The sequence below is a fragment of the Emys orbicularis genome, chromosome 9, assembly GCF_028017835.1.
Source record: "Emys orbicularis isolate rEmyOrb1 chromosome 9, rEmyOrb1.hap1, whole genome shotgun sequence".
Classification (NCBI taxonomy): domain Eukaryota; kingdom Metazoa; phylum Chordata; order Testudines; family Emydidae; genus Emys; species Emys orbicularis.
In genome coordinates, this window is record NC_088691.1 from 94,665,235 (window position 1) to 94,685,482 (window position 20,248).

Here is a 20,248-nt window from a genome sequence, read left to right on the forward strand (position 1 = left end):
GATCTGAATGTGGAGAAGGCTTGGGATTACTTTGAGTCAAGGATGGAGAAATTATCTGAAGCTTGCATCCCAAGCAAGGGGAAAAATTCATAGAGAAGGGTTGCAGACCAAACTGGATGAACAAGCATCTCAAACAGGTGTTTAGAGGATGCAGAAAGCCTACAAGGAATGGAAGATGGGATGGATCAGCAAGGAATGCTCCCTCTTGGAGGTCAGAAAGTGTAAAGGAAAGAGTGTGAACTGTCAAAAGCAAAGCAAAGTTGGACCTCGCAAAGGAAATTAAAACCCCTAGTAACAGGTTCTATAGCCATTTAAATAAAAAGAAAACAAGGAAAGAAGAAGTGACGACTATGAGCTGCCAATGTGATGCGGCTATGAAAAAGGCTAATGCAATCTTAGGATGCATGATGCACCAGGCAAGGTATTTCCAGTAGAGATAGGGAAGAGTTAGTACCATTATACAAGGCACTGGTGAGACGTCATCTGAAATATTGTGTCCAGTTCTGATCTCTAATGTACAAGAAAGATGAATTCAAACTGGAACAGGTGCAGAGAAGGGATACTAGGATGATCAGAGGAATGTAAAACCTGCCTTAGGAGAGGAGTCTCAAAGAACTTGGCTTGTTTAGCCTACCCGAACAAAGGGAGATATGATAGCTCTCTATAAATACATCAGAGGGATAAATACCTGGGAGGGAAAAGACTTATTTAAGTTAAACAACAATGTGGACACAAGAACAAATGGATATAAACTGGCCATCAACAAGTTTAGGCTTGAAATTACACTAAGGTATCTAACCATCAGAGGAGTGAAGTTCTGGAACAGCCTTTAAAGGGGAGAAGTGGAGGCAAAATCCTAACTGGCTTCAAGACTGAATTTGATAAGTTTATGGAGGGGATGGTATGAAGAAACTACCTACAACGGCATTTACCTGATCTGTGACTGCTAGTTGCAAATATTCCCCCATTGCCTGTGATGGAACACTAGATGGGGAGGTCTCTGAGTTACTACAGAGAATTCTTTCCCAGGTGTCTGGCTGGTGGGTCTTGCCAAAATGGATCAGGGTCCAACTGATCACCATATTTAGGGTCAGGAAGAAATTTTCCTCTGGGTCAGATTGGCAGAGGCCTTCGGTTTTTTTCACCTTCCTCTGCAGCATGGCGCATTGGTCACTTAAAGGTTTAAACTAGTTTAAATGGTGGATTCTCTGTAACTTGAGTCAGTGGTTTTCAACCTGTGGTCTGAGGACAACTGGGGGTCCACAGACTATGTCTAAGATTTCCAAAGGGGTCCGCACCTCCATTTGCAATTTTTTAGGGGTCCACAAATGAAAACAGGCTGAAAACCACAGCTTTAAGTCATTATTTGAGGACTTCAGTAACTCAGCCAGAGATTATGGGTCTGGGTGGACAGGGTTCTGTTGCCTGAAACGTGCAGGAGGTCAGACTAGATAATCATGATGGTTCCTTCTGGTCTTAAAGTCTACAAGGACTGAGCAGAGTTTGTGTGCATGTGTGTATTATTTCATAAACCCTACAATCTATTGTTACTAAATGATGTTGATTTTCTGTTAGTTGCAAAGTTATTCAGCTATGTTCAGGAATACCACCTGCTTCCTCTGATAGGATCTCCAGATTTAGCCAACCCTGATCCAAAGCCTCTTAATGGCAATACGAGTATTTCCATTAACTTCAGTGGAGTTTGGAAGGTTTAAGTGCTGGCTTCATTTCTTAACTGTGGTCACTTGAATTCCTCTCAAGTCTCTGTGGTTTGTACAAGTGCCTTCGTGTTGTACCAACTTGAAACCTGTAGTTCTTCATTCATGCTCAGATCAGTCTGTTCTCTATGGGATTTGTCTATTCCATAGTGGTTTACCTGCATAATATTACTATTTATTTGTATTACCACATTGTTTAGGAGCCCGAGGCAAGGACCAGGACCCCATATGCGCTAGGTGCTGTATAAACCAAACAAAAAGGTGGCTCCTGTCTCTCTGTCCCCAAAAGCTAACAATCTAAGTTAAAACAATAAGACTGACAGGGGAGTACAAGTAAACCACAAAACAATATTGGTCAGCATGATAGCCACTGCCTTCAGCACACCAGCAGCCTAACGGGGCTGTCTGTTGAAAACAGTGTTAATGATCTCTTTGGACACTGATTCCCTTTTGGCTGGTACATGATGAGCCTTATACAGCCCACAGGAGAAGGTTGTTACACAGCTCTTCTAGTATGGTGTCCCTATATGGTTATTAGAGCCTGGAAAATGCAAAGTAGTTGCTGGGATGTTCTGGGCAGCTAGGAGATGTGCTAAGTCAATACATCCCCACTGCATCATCCACTGTGAGTGGAGCCCCCAGCCAGGGCCGGCTCCAGGCACCAGCTTACCAAGCAGGTGCTTGGGGCGGCCGCTCCAGAGAGGGGCGGCACGTCCAGGTATTCGGCGGCAATTCGGCGGACGGTCCCTCACTCCCGCTCGGAGCGAAGGATCTCCCGCCGAATTGCCGCCGCAGATCGCGATCGTGGGTTTTTGGTTTTTTTTTTTTGGTTTGGCTGCTTGGGGCGGCCAAAACCTGGAGCCGGCCCTGCCCCCAGCATGAACAAAAGCTGTGTGTTCCTATCTGAACCCTCAAGGAGAGGGCAAAGGGGGAAATCATCAATTACCCTCCTGAGTGGTCAGTTCCCCCACGGGTTCAGCAGTTATTTTTGGTACAAACAGGGCCGGCTCTAGGCACCAGCAAACCAAGCACGTGCTTGGGGCGGCACAATTTCAGGGGCGGCATTTGCGCTCCCGGAGGGTATTTTTTGGCTTGGGGTGGCAAAAAATCTAGAGCTGGCCCTGGGTACAAAGAGTAGTTCTCATTGAACTGTAAAGCAATCTTAACAAGAAACCTATCTGAAGGATAAAGGACAAAAGAAAACTGGAGATGGCTGAGATGGACACTTCAGGCAAATTCAGAAACTCCCCAGAAGAACAAATATCTCATTGGTTGGCATGGAACTAAAGCAGGCGTACATTTATGCCTTTATTAGAGGGTGTTGCAAGTAACCTTTCTGCTCTTCCATCCCTTTCCCTCAAAAGAACAAACAGTGCCAGATCCCATGGTAAACAGAGCATTTTAATTCTGCTCCTTCAACAGAGAACTTGATACATTATAATTTAGAACAAACAGGCTTAATAGGACTGCTATTCCGATCCAAATCTGTTTGCGTAATCCTAAATTTGTTTGATGCCTGGCAAGGAAAGTATTTCAGGGCCAAGATTACAAAAAATACAGTGTGATGTGGATTAAGAATATGTTAATTTCATCCTCTTTCATGCCCAGTGTATTAAGTGTAAGCAGAGTCTCTATTAAGCTACACACCAGTCAGGCTCTGTCAACTCATATTAGCACAATGTAACTCCCTCTCTCAAGGCTTTGAATAGTACTCACCACTGTCATAGCTAAGGGCTTCTTATCTACATGCCTTTACAATGGGCTTATCATCATCATTCAGAAGTCACTGGAGTCAATGAGCCTCGGTAAAAAATCAAGACAGTTATCTAGATGCATAAATATGGATTTTGGTGCTTAACCTTCAGCAACCACGTTTGAAGAATGTTGGTCTAAACTTTCTATCCCTCCCTTGTTACAGCCACTGTCCTGAGTGGACTCAATTAACTGGGATTCACAAAATAGCTTCATATCGGTGGTAAACATAACTGAAGTTATATGGAATCTCCTTAAAAACAAACCTTCAAAAATATTCCTGAAACACAATGGACAGAGAACATCCAATTTCTTTCGCACCTTCTGACAAACAAGCCTAAAAAAATTCACTTACAACATGAAGTAACTAAACTAGAATATTTACATGAAAGAAACAGTTCTTCTCAACTTTACAAGGAAGCAATTAATTAATGCTAGAGGCAACAGCTTTTGCTAATCGAAAGAACAGAGCATAACTTGTGTCTGCTTAAGCAATCCTATTATAAGAAAGGAGGAAAGCAGACACATTATTGGCCTATCAATTAAAATGAAAACATGCAATGGAACACAATTAATTCTATTAAAAGCAATCACTTACTTTGCACTGAAGATAGAGTTGTTGAGTTTGATATGTTATATTAAGATGTATATGTTCCCTCAGTCTGCCAGCTCTGATATGCTAGGTGAATGACTTTTTAAATTCAGTCTTTCAAGTCTGTCTATTTCTGTATGAATAAATAATCATCATCTAAATTCTGCATAGATTCTTGTTACTATATTTTCTGCACATCCTATCTCACTTGGTAATTTCCTCTATCTAGTGGATTTTCAACAGATAGTCTGTTTAATTTTTTGTTTGTTTTTTTTGTTTTGTTTTTCCAGTCATGGTGAACCTTAAATGGTACCTTTAGGGAAAAGAATCTTTTTTAATAGATCATTGGATCTGAATGAAGAAACGGACTCTTCTCCAAAGACCTACAGGCTTTGGCTCCACTCTGCATGACAGAATGGAAAATTGCTAAAAAATATTAAGAGAGCTAAGTCAAGGTAATGTACCGGTAGGAGCTTTGAAGTCGCTGCACTATAAACTCTCTTGACACATATGCTTCAATAAATATTGCAGAAGGTGTCCAATCATAGCAGCCCAGCTTTCCTTGTTATACAGGACAAACCTTCCGCTAGTTATAATCACTTTTAGACAGGAAGGACTGGGACTGAGGGCTTGTCTCTACTGGTGGATTGAATCATAGAATCATAGAATCATAGAATATCAGGGTTGGAAGGGACCTCAGGAGGTCATCTAGTCCAACCCCCTGCTCAAAGCAGGACCAATTCCCAACTAAATCATCCCAGCTAGGGCTTTGTCAAGCCTGGCCTTAAAAACTTCCAAAGAAGGAGACTCCACCACCTCCCTAGGTAACGCATTCCAGTGCTTCACCACCCTCCTAGTGAAACTGGATTGACACTGTGGCAATCGATCCACCTGGGGTCGATTTAGCGGGTCTAATGAAGATCCGCTAAATCAACCGCAGATCACTTTCCCGTTGATTCCAGTACTCCACCGGACACTCTCCCGTCGACATAGCGTAGTGTGGACCCCGCGGTAAGTAGATCTAAACTACGTTGCCTTGAGTTACACTACTAATTGTGTAACTTAGATAGATTTTCCCCCATAGTAGACCTGCCCTCTGACTTCAATTCTTGTCTCTGCCACAGACTCCCTGTGTGATACTCAGCAAGTTGCTTTAGTCTCTATATGCCTCAGCTCGCCATCTATAAAATGGGTATAATACTATTTCCTATCTCCCACACTTTGTCTTGTCTTGATTGTAAGCTCTTAGAGGCAAAAATAATCTCTTATGATATGTCTATACAGCGCAGGATAATAGAGCCACAATCTTAATTGGGGCCTCAAGGTGCTACTGAAATACAAATTTTACATTATTCTCAGAAGTGCCAAATCCTGGAACTGAGCTTATAAATATATTTTTTTAAACGGATCACATATCATTCTACTTTTCCTGGATTCTTATTTTCCATATGTCTCATTTTGGCTTTGTTGAATCCTGGGATCCTAGTAAATTAGTATACATGCTTAGAACTCATTGGAATGTTTCATATGGTATGTTCACTGGTAAGAACCCTCCATCAAGTAGATAAGCAGGCTATCTAAAGGCAAATACAGTCCAAAGTCTTTATGTTCTTTATAAAGGGGAAAGATTCGTCATTTCAAGCACTCTTAAATGGCGGTTTCCTGTATTTTCAGTGCCCATTTCAGATATTGATTAGATTACATATAGATCTTTTTCTCTTCTCTACTTTTGTATTATTTTACCAGAACTGATGTATCCACCTCCCAGTTTATAAAAATGTCCATTAAATCTTGGGCATATTCGTTCACTCTGTTTTCTACCAGTTAATAAGTTCTTGTAGCTCTCTCTCTCTCTCTTTCCCCCCCTTGAGCTTCCTTTCAAAAGGACAAAAGGAACTGTCCAGCTTTCCTCCCACTGTGAATGACAAAAACTCAAGATAGTGTTATGCTGACACCGAGTGCACTGCTTTGCCGATCTCTGAAATGTCATTGCCTGGGCAGCCTGCTGGGCTCAGCTCAGAGTCACGGTGCCAAGACTGCTAATAAAAAAAGAATAAAGGTTAATGAAAGCATTGGGTTATTTATTATCTGGAATAAAATATGCTGGTTTTTATCTGTATCATTTGTTCAAGGCAGAAGGTCTTGACTTTGATTTTTAACATTTTATTTTTTCCTTTGCAGTATGTTGTGTTTGGTTTCTTGGCTACGGCACAGTCTTGCAATACTTATTAGATGTAGTGGGCCTGATGGCGATATTCGTAATCACACCGAGTAATGTCTTGCTCCATAAGTAGTCCCATTGTCTTCAGTGGTACTTTGCAGGGTGAAAGGTACTACCGAACATGAGTAAATGTATCACAGTCCAGCCCATTGGGATTAAAGGGCAAAACCTCTGTGCTGGAGGGCCCTGGTGCAAGGGGCAGGATTTGGAGAGGCCATGCATGCATGGAGCTCAGCTATACCTGTTTGTGGATCCACTTGCTGTGCCCCTAGTGTAGGGTGTTACAAGGGTTAAAGTGCAAGTTCCTGTGCAGTAACACCAAGCCACTGTACGTGTTAGGATGCATTACTTGATGAAGTGGGGTCATTTCATAGCACAGTGACTCCAACACAGATTGTGTATGAGACTTGAACCATTGTGGAGGAGTGTGTGGGCCTCAGCGGTTGAGGTGGAAAAAAAGCTAGGATCAGCCAGCAGCAACATCTTTTATGTCCTATGTTGTCAGCTCAATGGGTTCATCGTGTCTTGTCTGTCCATCTGCGGGTAGTAGTTCTAAGCTGTGGCACTCCCAGGGCCTGGGAACGTTGCACCAGCTCATCATCACATAAGCCCTTTATTCCCAGGCCCCATCCCAACCCCCACCCTTGTGTGAATAGTCTAGACCCAGACAACATTCAAATTATACAGTGCATGATACTATATGATTATGCTGTGGTTAGTTCCTACTTCCTGTTTTTGTTCCTGTTGTGCTAACAATCCAGTCCCTTAATTAGGAGCCCATGTGCTACAGGCCTGCCTCAGCTTGCCACTTGAATTTGCATTTGCCATGCCCCTTGCCTACAGACTATGTTGTCACCACACAACAGATGCACACACCAATGCATTTGTATGCCATGTTCAGTTTTGGGGTAGCACTGGTACAACCAACACCATTTTTTAATTGCAACGAGGCATTGGCTGCTATGGGAATGGAAGGGGCTAAGTGCCTCCTAGGACTGGACTCTATTAGGATGATGAAAGCAACTTTTCTTGCAAGAGCAATGACCTGTCTTACCTCCTGTCCAATCTTCCTTTAGTGGCCCTGTGAAAAGCACAGTAGGTGACTAAAAGTAAAATTCTCAGTGGTAGAAAATAGCTCCCAGGTTGAAGTCTGATAGTTCAGACTATGTTCTTAGCTGTAAATCATACTTTTATTCAGGGCAGAAGATCTGTAAAAGGTCTGATATTCTTTAAAATAAGGGATATTTTTCTGCTCCTCCTGTGGGTGTTTTTATATATATATATATATAAACTGCAAAAGGCACAAATTATAAAAAGCTGGCCACAAAAATGACTGGTTGTGAGTCTGTTTACTGCATTTTTTTTATATTGCAAACTATTTTAGCTTCAATAAAGCAAAAAATTCCAGTAAGCAAGTGAAAAAAGAAAGTAGCACCATCTTAATTAGTTTGAGATTAAGATAAAATTTCTAATACATCTAACAGATCTTGCGGCAGGTCATAATCTAGCAAGACGTTGCTTCTATGGGAAATATTTACTTGTGTTCATGGTAATGTGTATTATTCCTGTCACATTAACTCATGACAAGAATTAAATTATCCCTGTAACTAATTATTCAGTTGTGTAGGTGGGTGAGGAAATATATCTTTTATTGGACCAACTTCTGTTGGTGAGAGAGACAAACTTTCGAGATTACACAGAGCTCTTCTTCTGGTCTGGAAAATGCACTGTGTAATCTCAATAACTTGTCTCTCTCACCAACAAAAGTTGGTCCAATAAAAGATAGTACCTCACCCATCTTGTATCTCTAATATCCTAACACAGCTACAACAACACTACATACATATTCAGAGTTGTAACACAGGTAACAGACAGATTAATCTGGTCAGACCAATATCTCCTTGCTATACAAGCACATGTAAATCTGGCATAGGATACTGAATAATAATAGAAATAATAATAACGCTAAACCTTGCAAACGTGAATACCAGTTGCCCCCAAAGAACCAGAAAAGACCCCAAACATGCAGCTGACATTTTGCACAGGCCACTAAGACTAGATGCCTGTCTTGAAAATTTGTTTTAGTCAGCCACAAGTTATTGGTCTCAATTCAGAAGTAACTAGATCAAATTCTATATCAGACTAGATGATCTAGTGCTCCTTCTTCTGGCTTTAAAATCTACGAAACTATCAAACTAGGACGTCTGGGCTTGTGTGGAGCCATACTGATGTTAGCAGGGTTCTGAACAGGTATCACCATCTGCCTGTGCATTGTAGACAGCAGGACTGGGGGCATATCAAATAAAGATCTTCCATTTGTGGTTTAAAAGACAAAAGCTTCCTTGGTGAAATTTCCTGTTGCACTTTTAGCCTCAAACAAAAACTCATGATTTAAAAGTACAAACCCTGCCAGCTGATTCATGCAGGTGGGCCTTTATGTCCACAGAGTCCCACTGAAACCACTGGGGCTCAGCGGAAATAGGGGCCTGCTGGCACAGATCAGACTGCAAGGCCAGGACCATGTATAGTGAATTAGTTTCATGTACCATTGGACAAATCCTGCATTCCTTAGGCAAAACTCTCTTTGAAGTGACTGGGAATTTTTTCCTCTGTTAAGACAGAAAGATAGGTCAACCTTAGCATCTTGACTGACACACCAGGGACTGAACCAGATCCCCCCGGAGCTAAAACCATAAGCTACTAGAACTTGAGTAAAAAAGCCTCGGTAGCTGGTGTTGTAACAGAATCTTATCCTTTGCAGATTGGGCACAGAGGGGGACCCATAACACAGGCTATGCCTACAGACATAGGCGCCGACTCTGTGGGTGCTCCGGGGCTGGAGCATCCACAGGGAAAAATTAGCGGGTGCTTCACACCCATCGGCAGCCAAGCTCCCTCCTCCTTGCCTCCTTCTCCCACTTCTGAGCGCGCCACATCCCCGCTCCTCCCCCTCCCTCCTGGAAAGTCCTAAGTGCTGCCAAACAGCTGTTAGGCGGTGGGAAGCGCTGGGAGGGAGGGAGAGGAGCGGGGATGCAGCGCGCCCAGGGAAGGAGGCAGAGAAGAGGCAGGGCAAGGGTGGGGACTTGGGGAAAGGAGTGGAATGGGGGCAGGTAGGGGGCAGGGCTGGGGTGGGAAAAGGGCTGGGGTGGGGTGGGGCAGGGACCTTGGGGAAGGGGAGGAATGGAGGTTGGGTTGAGGGCGGTGCAGGGGCAGGAAGAGGCGGGGCAGAGGCGGGGCCAGGGGGGGGTCAAGCACCCACTGCTGGGCAGAGAGGAAGTCAGTGCCTATGCCTACACAGGCCTGCAATTCAGACTACAGAGTTGTCACTACCGGGCATATGGATGCTGCTGGCATGAAATAAAAAGGACCTAGTTTGCATTAACTTAGTCCTGTTTGAAAGAAATCTACGTTAATGTGAACTAAGTACCTTTTAGTTTGCACCAGCAGCATACACATGGAAGAGTTACAGTGCAGCATGCTTGTGTGTGCTGCAGTTCACAACCCAGCAGTCCAAACTGCAGGGCCATATAGACAAGCCTATATACTTACTGGTGGGTTACAAAAACATGTATATGCTGCTTTTTAAATACACACACACACACACACACATTATACTTTTATATATATAATTTCCTGTTGTCGTTCCCATGCTCCCACCACCACAAAAATAAAGTTAAAGAAAGAAATCAAATCATGTATTTGAGAGCAGTTTTTGTGGGTAAACAATGGCAGAGAGAAATATCCTACCCAAAACCCATGTCCAACAATAAGGATGCTATCCAACTTCCACTGAAGTCAATAGGAGTCTTTTCATTAGAACCTGGATGAGACCCTACGCACATTTCTGTATGACACTCTAGCTACAGGAGATGAGGCAGAATACAAAATACAGAGGAACAATGTAAACTATAAGGATATAACTGTATCCGATAAGATGATTTCATAGAGAGTCAAATGATACAGTAAACTTTTTAAAAGGTATGACAGTAAAATATGGCTGGGAATAGTCAGGAAAGATAATGTAGAAAACAGGGAGCTAATCCAATATCAAAATGCGGTAAAAGTAATAAAGGCCAGGCTCCATTAAGGAGAAAATAGAATATGAGATTCAGGAGGATGGTAGAAGGACAAGGATTTAGCTGAAAATCGTCCAACACAGACATCTGCATTTTCCCTTTAAAAGGCAAACATTCAGAGCCTACTTTGAAAAGTTACATCCATTCTGAGACTAGCACAGGGTGTAACATTGCAATCTAAGAGCATGATGCAGAGCCCCTTGCAGTCAACCCAGGTATGTCTACACTGCAATAAAACACCTGGGGCTGGCCCAGGGTCAGCTGACTTGGACTCATGGGGCTCGGGCTACGGGGAATATAAAATTGTTGGGGCTTTGTCTGGAATCTCATATCCCAGGCTCCAGACCGAGCCCGAACAGCTATGCTGCAGTTTTATAGCCCTTCAGCCCAAGTCTGAGTCAGCAGGCCAGAGCCAGCTATGGGCGTTTTATTTCAGTGTAGACATATAACAAGAAGGTATATCCATGGATTTAAAGGGCTTTGCAACAAACTATATAGTCTTTGTTCTCTGTAACTTTTATATACCTCTTTTCACATTCTACTCAAAAAGGTGATGTTCCCACACATATAATTTTAAATCGCCACCCACAGTCACAATGTCCAGACCGAGCCCGAACAGCTATGCTGCAGTTTTATAGCCCTTCAGCCCAAGTCTGAGTCAGCAGGCCAGAGCCAGCTATGGGCGTTTTATTTCAGTGTAGACATATAACAAGAAGGTATATCCATGGATTTAAAGGGCTTTGCAACAAACTATATAGTCTTTGTTCTCTGTAACTTTTATATACCTCTTTTCACATTCTACTCCAAAAGGTGATGTTCCCACACATATAATTTTAAATCGCCACCCACAGTCACAATGACTAATTCAGCTGTAACTGTTGGTTACCGACAGAGAACAGTTACTAAATTTGAATGAATGGTTGCTCAGATATGCACTGATAAGAAATTCCCTATAGAGATCCTGTATCCTGTATCCAGACCAAACATTTAACTGGCTTGATTGTGCTTTTATAGAGATGTAACAATCGATTCTATAATCATCCCCTGCTTTTACAGGAATGCCACCTGTTTACCTGTATCGGAGCTAGATTCTGACAGCCATGGGTGTGTAAATTGTGATACAAAATATAGGACAAAACCTTTCTCCCCCATTAGCATAGCTATATAGGAAGTAGTCAGAATAGTGGTGCTTATGCTCTTTGGGGGTAAAGGATCAATAGCATGACCAGGGCCACTGAATAGCCAAAAGGGGCAAGGGTGTAGCCCAGGCTACTGCTCCCATTCATTTCAGTTTTGAATCTAACCCTGTGTTGGTTAGATTCCCATTGACTTCAACAGGCTTTGGATCAGGCCCATTAATGAGAGTCCTGGGAGCAAACTCAGTTTAGGCAACACTAGCTAACAAATTCTGCTCCCTTCATTAACATCATTCACAAAACAAGGAGAAAAATGTACTTGTTTTGATGTTCGGTGTCTGAGATGATAATCATGTGCTGGCATTGAGTTTGTACATATGATTAAATGTGTTTACTTGCTTGTTAGGTCATCTATTGTTAATGAACTTTACTTAAAATTTACTTTTTGTATAAAGGACATCCTAGATTAAAATAATTTTATCCTTCTATTTAGGGGAAAGAATGTCTTACAGTTTGGTTTTTTTTTCTCCTTTTGGTTTTTATTGAAATTTAAATTAATTAGACACCTCAGGCTAAATTCATCCCTGATGTAAATCCACTGACTTCAGTGATGAATGCATTCATTCAAGTCCCTCATCTTTTATGAGCACTAGATTAAAGATACTGGTTTTCTTTAAAGGATGAGACAATATTGAGAGTAGTCATGAATTTGTACATTTTTAATGGCGAGAGTCTGTAACCACTGGAACAATTTACTGAGAGTCGTGGCGGATACTCCATCACTGGTGACTTTTTAATCAAAATTGGTTGTTTTTCTAAAAGATATGCTCTACGAATTATTTTGGAGAAGTTCTAAGTTCTGGAGTTCAGACTAAATGATCACAATGGTCTTTTCTGGCCTTGGAATCCGGAGATCTTTTCTGGACTACAGAAGCTGCTAGATCAATCTTCAGAGGGGTAGCCGTGTTAGTCTGGATCTGTAAAAGCAGCAAGGAGTCCTGTGGCACCTTATAGACTAACACACGTATTGGAGCATGAGCTTTCGTGGGTGAATACCCACTTCGTATTCACCCACGAAAGCTTATGCTCCAATATGTCTGTTAGTCTATAAGGTGCCACAGGATTCTTTGCTGCTTTTATAGATCAATCTTGAAAATTATGAACTGTATAATTTGTATCCATATTACTAGACTTGTTTTCTTCTAATCCTTTTGTATGTTTCTTTAATTTCTGTTATTACACATAACATAAAAATAAACTTATGCTACATGCCCAAAGTATTTCATATTCAGTGGTAGCTGCACCATCTTTTCTCATATGGTAGGGGCTGGACACTAACTGCAGCTGACAAATTCCTATATAACATTCTGATGTACCCTTCTTTTTATTATATTGATAACATAATTGAGAAGATTAATGGGTTTCAGATATTTAATAGGCAGGAGGGAAAGAAAAATCAGTTTCACAACACACTTGCCATTTTTGGGCCAGGTTGCAATGATACCCAATTAGCAAACCAGCCTCACCACTGCAAAGTTGCAGCAAACCAGTGCCAACATAACAAAACTATACATGAATCTTGTGATGGAGCAACTTGAAATGTTTCAGAGTTCTCTGTAGAAATGCCTCCGGTTGCTTTCTTCCAGCTATGGCTCTTCCACACCTCCTCCGGACTTCCATTTATTACAAGGATCAGAGCATTGGCAGGGGCAATGATGGAGGCTTTGATTACTAGTAATTGTTAGTTCCCATTACAGATGTCTGTACATGGGATGGTTGGGGGGGTCTGTCTGTACCACTTCTGAACAGTGGATGATTTTATGGAATTGTATCATGAAATTTCTGTGTCGGGAAAGCTTGTATGTATGTGGCTCTACCACAAATCAGTAGGGTTGTACCACATCTTGATCAGGCCAGAGACAATGACATGGGATCAGCACTCAGGAATTGTCAATTCAAAGTAAAACATCTTGGGAGAATGTGTTTGCTCTTGTTGTTAGAAGACATTTCCTCCTCCTGTCTAATGGGAGTAGGGTTTAGGAGCAGTGGAAATTTACCAAAAGATGGAACAAAAAAGTAGGTGACCCCAGTATGAGTCTATAAAGGGATTCCCAGAGGGAGAGAGCCATTTTACACCAGATTAAGATGAGGGAGGCTATTACAGAGGCAGGGCAGGCCTGTGGGGGTAGCAGCGGCCCCTTCTGAGGCTGAGGCCCCCCCCCGCCCAAGCTCGCTACAATGTAGCCGGGGCGGCTGGGCTGCGCTGCGGACCTGGCGGGTTGTGCTGGAGCCGGACAGACCCTGGCTTATGCCTCCCTATTTCCCCGGACATGTCCGGCTTTTTGAAAATTCCCCCCGGACGGGGATTTGAGGACCAAAAAGCCGGACATGTCTGGGGAAATCCGGACGTATGGTAACCCTATGCAACAGTGTCTTTAAAAAGCTTCACATACAACTTAGATACCATGGATGCAACTATTCTGGGATAGATCCTAGTGACCTCCTGGCCACACATTAGGACTGCTGTCAGGGGAATCCAAGCCTCTCTGCTCTGGATCCTTTGGATGTTTCAATCCCTAGAGCCTCAGCAGGCTGCATCACTGGTTCCTCCCTTGGCTTATCTGGCATATTCCCTGGGCACTGACTCTCAATCAGTTACTCCTTTTCCCTAGACCCAAGAACTAGTGCTGACCCCCAAGATATCCCAGTTACTTAAACACACTCCTCTCCAAGAACTCCATCCACAAGGTATGAAGCTCCTGGTTTACAGTTTCTCTCTCTCAGGGGGACCTGGCAGTCAACACACACACACACTTTGCACAGAGTCTAACACCTTCATGCTATTTTATCCTTAATCTTATAAAGCCCGAGAGAGTACAGAGCATACAAAAGAAACATCTGAAACCATCATGTCCCTCACTTCATAGCTCACCCTTTCCTTGTGAGTCTTTGGGGAAGCATCTGGATCCCAAATCTATACCAACATCTCCCTCTAACCCCCTGCTATATATGGGAGACAGGATGCAGAAAGGGCTCACAATAAAAGATTAGAATTTTGAATGAGAGAAAAACAAGATTGGGGCTAGAAAACAGCATGAGGCAAAGCAGAACATGCACAGATTACATTCTTGCCAGGCTGGATTAAATCAATAAAAGCTCTGATGAAACCGGAATTCTGTAACAGACTTGGATAACAAATTTGATCAAATCTTGGACACTGTTGAAAGCCAGGCGGTTAAAAGTAAAGCTGAGCATAACAAAATGTAAGGCAACTCAAAGGAAACATTCAAAACTTTTCAGCCATCTAAAGGAAATCAAGTAATTGGGAGCAAAAGGGAGATCATGGAGAATCAAGTCCGCCTCAGATTCTGGACACTTTGGGGATTCATGAATGGGGAGGAAGGAAGTGACATGATTACCTTTTGGAGGGGGGGGCAGGTTGGGGGAATGGCTACTCAGAATTATTTCACTGAATATAAAGAGCAAACCAAATTCATAGTGAAAGACCATAGTATGCTCTGGAGAGGAAAGCTAACTAGGAGCTGATCCAAACTAAAATGACCATATTTCAAGTCTCCACTTACAGTGACAATATGCTGGTCTTACAGCAGGAGAAGACAAAAAACAAACAGTGTATGAAAGAGAGAAAATGGAAACTTCCTTATACTTACCACGGGGGAATTCATGGTACTCAGTAGGGTTCGATAAAGAGTGCATGTTGGTTCCCACTGGATAAAAAGGTACTTCCCTTCATTCCAAACAGGAAGAATGTGGGCTAAGATTATAAGATAACTTTTATTATCATTAGTATTATTGTACATATTTAATGTTGCCCTAAAAAGGAACAACTGGTTGTTACTGAATGTTCAAGCTTTTCAAGAAAACCCTTAATAATTTAAAGTGAGAAGTATACGCGAGAAGAATCGCATTTTTCATTTAAAAAAAATCCATTTGTTATTCAAGCTTTCTATGGAATTTGACTTACTCTATTATTAGGTTAGCACAATTATCCTGAAACCACTTGAGAGACATCACTGAAAAATAAGTATGATTGTGAGAAGGCACTCAACACTTCTGAAGGGTTTGCTTCAGCATTTATCGGGCAACTGACGTTATACAATACAAAGACATCATCTCCCAGGCTATCCAAAATTAGCCAAGTAATTATTTCTTGAACTCTAGCGCTCTATAAATATTTAGTGATTTTGTAGTTCAGTTTCCACATGTTCTATTTGTAGTGAAGTGTGCCTTGGTCATCAATGCTCAACGATAGCTGAACTACCACAGGCCTGAATTAAAGTCCATTAAGCTGTGACGCTTTGGGGGTTCAACCTCCAGGAAGGGGTTGTGACACTGCTTGCCCTGTAACTCTGGGTGCCTTAGATGCTATGCAGCTGTGGCTCACTGCCCTGTCACCAACAGCCAGCATACAAGCATGCAGGTCACACACTAGCCTCTACCAGCCAGTTATTTTTTTTGCAGGGTGACCCCAACCTCCCAGTCCTGAATTTCCCACAAACCATCTGCATCTGCCCTGTTGCCTCCAGCCCTCTCGCTGAACAGTTGCACAGGTTACGTGTGCTGGTCCCTTAAAGAGACAGTAACCAGCGGCTTATTACCTTACCTGGGGTTAACAGAGCTCGGACGTCTCAGTCCCTTTGTCTCCTCAGGTGAAGAGTCCAGGCCAGAGTCTGGTCAGTCTTGCTGGAAAAGAGACTTGGCGAGAAACTCTGCTTAGAACAAGAGACTCTAGATTGCTAAATCAGGCTTTAACCTTAGAAGCATATTTTTACTTTGGTTTGCTTGTAACCCTTTCTATCTTTATGCCTTATACTTGGTCTCACTTAAACACACGACTTTTTGTTTAATACACTTGTTTTACTTTCACTAGAAACCAGTTCAGTGTTTTGATTAAAACATAGTGTTTGAGGAAATTTGAGCAGACAGTTTAGGGGAAATGTGGGACTGGGAGGGTGTGGGGGTCACCCTGCAAACAGTAAGTGGGTGGTGAAAGCCAGGGTGTGACCTGCATGCTTGTATGCTGGCTGTTGGTGTCAGGGCTGTGAGCCACAGCAGCATAGCATTTAAGCAGAGTTGTAGGTCAGGTAGTGACACAACCCCTTCCTTGTCTGTGTTGAATCCCAAAGCCTCACAGACTTCAATGGGCTTCAGCTCAGGCCCTGTGGACCATATTCTGAAAGAGTATTTGCCCAAATAACACAGCACATCTTTCAGAAAGACATTGCATTGCCATAATCAATCTCCAAATGATGAGTTTATCCCTGCCAAGGTAAACTGTTGCAAAAGATAATTATCCTCATTGTTACAATATTTCATCTGATTTCCAATCTGAATGCATCTAACTTCAATCTCCTGCCATTGGAGCTTTACCCCATACTAAAGTTTGAATCTTTAAAATATAGGACTAGGGGTTTGGCCCTTGACTTTTGCACAATTATAAGCAAAACCTTAACAAGGCATTAACATACAGTAGGGAATTTTTGCACCTCACATCACAATTATGGAAATTCTTGTGAGAAATATTATTTTATATGGAAATTATGAGAACTCTTGTTAAGATCTTAGGACATCAAAATCAATTATTTTATGTCCAAACTCCTAAAAAATCCATCTAACATTGCTGCATTCACTTTATTGTATAGTTTGCACATTGCTGAAGCTGATGTGAATGTTAAAGGTATGATCAGTTTGGTTTCCAGCAGTGAAAGATCAGTCACTATTATACTCTGGCAGGAAATTGCATATAATAATTATTATTAAATGTATTGTTCTGAACACTTTCATAACAGTGGCTAAAATATAGTGAATCTCCCAATAACAACTATTCAAAGAATGTTCAGAACTCTTTTATTCTCACTTCTTGCTATTAAATAGTGAGACAATGTTTTGACAATTTAGTTCAGATAACTCCCTAACCTGATCCAAAGCTTAACTAAACCTTTTCATATCTCCCTTTTCTCTTTCTGTGTGTTCCGTTATTCTCTCTCCCCCTGCCCCATAACCAGGTTTTTCTCCCTGTCCCTCACAATTCCCAAATCCCTTTCTTCTATTCTAAGCTACACAATGTACGATAATAATCATATTCAATGGGATTATCCGTGTGCTTAAAAGTTAAGCTGCGTATAAGTCTTTGCAGGATCGGTGTCTGAAACACTGACTACCTAGCTCTTTGCAAGGGGATTACTTATGGAACTCATTGCACGATGACAGCTGGATGGGCTCCATGCAGACACAGGGGCCTGCTTTCACAGATGTCACAGATGTAGTTGCACGATTGGGGTTCAGTAGAAAGCCAAGGTTAGGTAGTAAGTGTTTGCAAAACTGGACCATTAAAGTGAGGAGCAAAGCTTTGTATTGAAAGTAAAGTATGATTGTAGAAACTACTTTTCCAAGTGAAATCTGCCATTTTAATGTTATCTTTTCAAAAGAAGAAAACCAGTCTCCAGTATATTTAATTTAATTCCATGTCACCTCATTTTATTATTCCCAAATCAGTTTTTGTTTAATTATAAAGAAAATTAAAGCACATTAAACTACACCTCTACCTCAATATAACGCTGTCCTCGGGAGCCAAAAAAATCTTACCGCGTTATATCGAACTTGCTTTGATCCACCGGAGTGCGCAGCCCCCCCCCCGGAGCACTGCTTTACCGCGTTATATCCGAATTCGTGTTATATCGGGTTGCGTTATATCGGGGTAGAGGTGCATTCAGCTTTTAAAAAAAATTCTGTACAACTGAATATATGACTGTATCAAAACCTTGCAGTCTGCTCCATTTCCCACGGAAGTCAGTGGAAGTCTTTCCATAGATTTCAATGGGCATTGGATTAGGTATTTTGTATTTAAAAAAACCTAAAACCAAACCAAACAATCCAAAAACTGCCTCCTCACACACACAATTTAGAAAAAAAATATTTTAGTTATTCCCTTCTGGAATCTCAGTGTATATCATCTTCCTTTGTATGTCTTTTTGGGAGCGATCCTGTAAACGTTAGCAAGAAAAATGCACTATGATACTAAATGTTTGCAGATTCAGGCACTAAAAGTGAGTGTGCTTTGGGTCAGGGACTGCCTTTATCTATTCTATTGAGAAATTATATGTTATAACTATGGCCCTACCAAATTCATGGCCGTGAAAAACGCATCACAGACCATGAAATCTGATCTCCCCCAGGAAATCTGGCTATTGTATGGAATGGGAGCTCCTACCTTGCTGGGGAGGGATTGGATTTCCTCTTTCCCTACAGGGGCTACTGCTGGAGCTGGATCAGACCCACTTCTGAAGGCAGCACATCCGTGGAGCTTTCTGCAGCCAGGGAGGTTCTCGGAGGGTGGGTCTGACCCAGCCTCTGGAGTGGCCTATGCAGGGGAAGAGGAAGTCCCATCCCTCTCCAGCCCCATCGGAACTAGCAGTTGGAGCCTGGCGCACAGTAGAAGCCCCCGCCTGTGGTGCCCCCAGCCCTGCCCATCCCTGGGCCCAGTGCTTGGGGGTTAAAGAGGCCTTGGGTTGGCTGTGCGGGAGAGGGGGGGACCATGGCCTGACCATGGGTTCCTGGGTGGTTGCCCACCCATAAGGCTGGGCCCACCTCCCCAAAAGGGACAACACCCTCAAATCCTGTGACCTTCACTTGTGTGCTGCAGCTGGTGGCAGCGCTGGCTTCAGAGCTGGGTGCCAGGCCATTAGCTGCTGCTCTCCAGCCACTCAGCTCTGAAAGCAGCACCCCCGCCAACAGCAGCGCAGAAGTAAGGGTGGCAATCCCACGACCCCCTTCTGGGTCAGAATCCCCATGGTTACAACACTGTGAAATTTCAGATGTAAACATCAGAAACCATGAAATTACTGTATATACTCGTTCATAAGCTGAATATTTTTGGTAAAAAAGTGACGCATCAAAGAGCAGGGGTCAGCTTATAAACGGGTCTACACCAAAATTTGATGATTTTAAACTCTATGGAATCATTGAATTGAATATCTAATACATTGTCATTTTGTTTACCTGGAGCGTCTGCAGGCATGGAGCCCCTCAGCTCCCTGTGACCACAGTTCGCCGTTCCCAGCCAATAGGAGCTGCCGGAAGTGGCCACTTCCCGCAGTTCCTATTGGCTGGGAATGGCGAACTGCGGCCACAGGGAGCTGAGGGGCTCCATGCCTGCAGACGCTCCAGGTAAACAAAACGTCCCGACCCACCAGCGGCTTACCCTGATGGCCAGGAGCCAAAGTTTGCCAACCTCTGAAATATAGGGTCAGTTTATGAAAGGGTCATACAGTTTTTGCTATTTTTACCTAACCATCTTGGGGGGTTGGCTTATAAACGAACGGGCTAATGAAAGAGTATATACGGTAACTATTATAACAATCCTATGACTGTGAAATTGACCAAAATGGACTATGAATTTGTTAGGTTCCTAGTTATAAAAATATCTACAGCTACCCCACACAGTTTAGCTAATGGGCCTCAGCAGTGATCTACTGGTTCCACTGGAAGAGGTAGAAGTGTAGTTTAATCCACATGTTCATTCATTTCTGAGCCTCTCTGCCAAGACCACACCGAGTTTAGTGGATTAGGGACCAACACAACATAATCTACATACCTTTGGTCACCATCAGCCTGAGCTACATTCAAACTGGCTAGCTACAACCGGAAGACTCCATAATACTAATCTCTGAGTCAACCAGTCCCTGAATCAATTCTTGATTACAAACAAATTAAATAATTCACCCTAGTCCTGT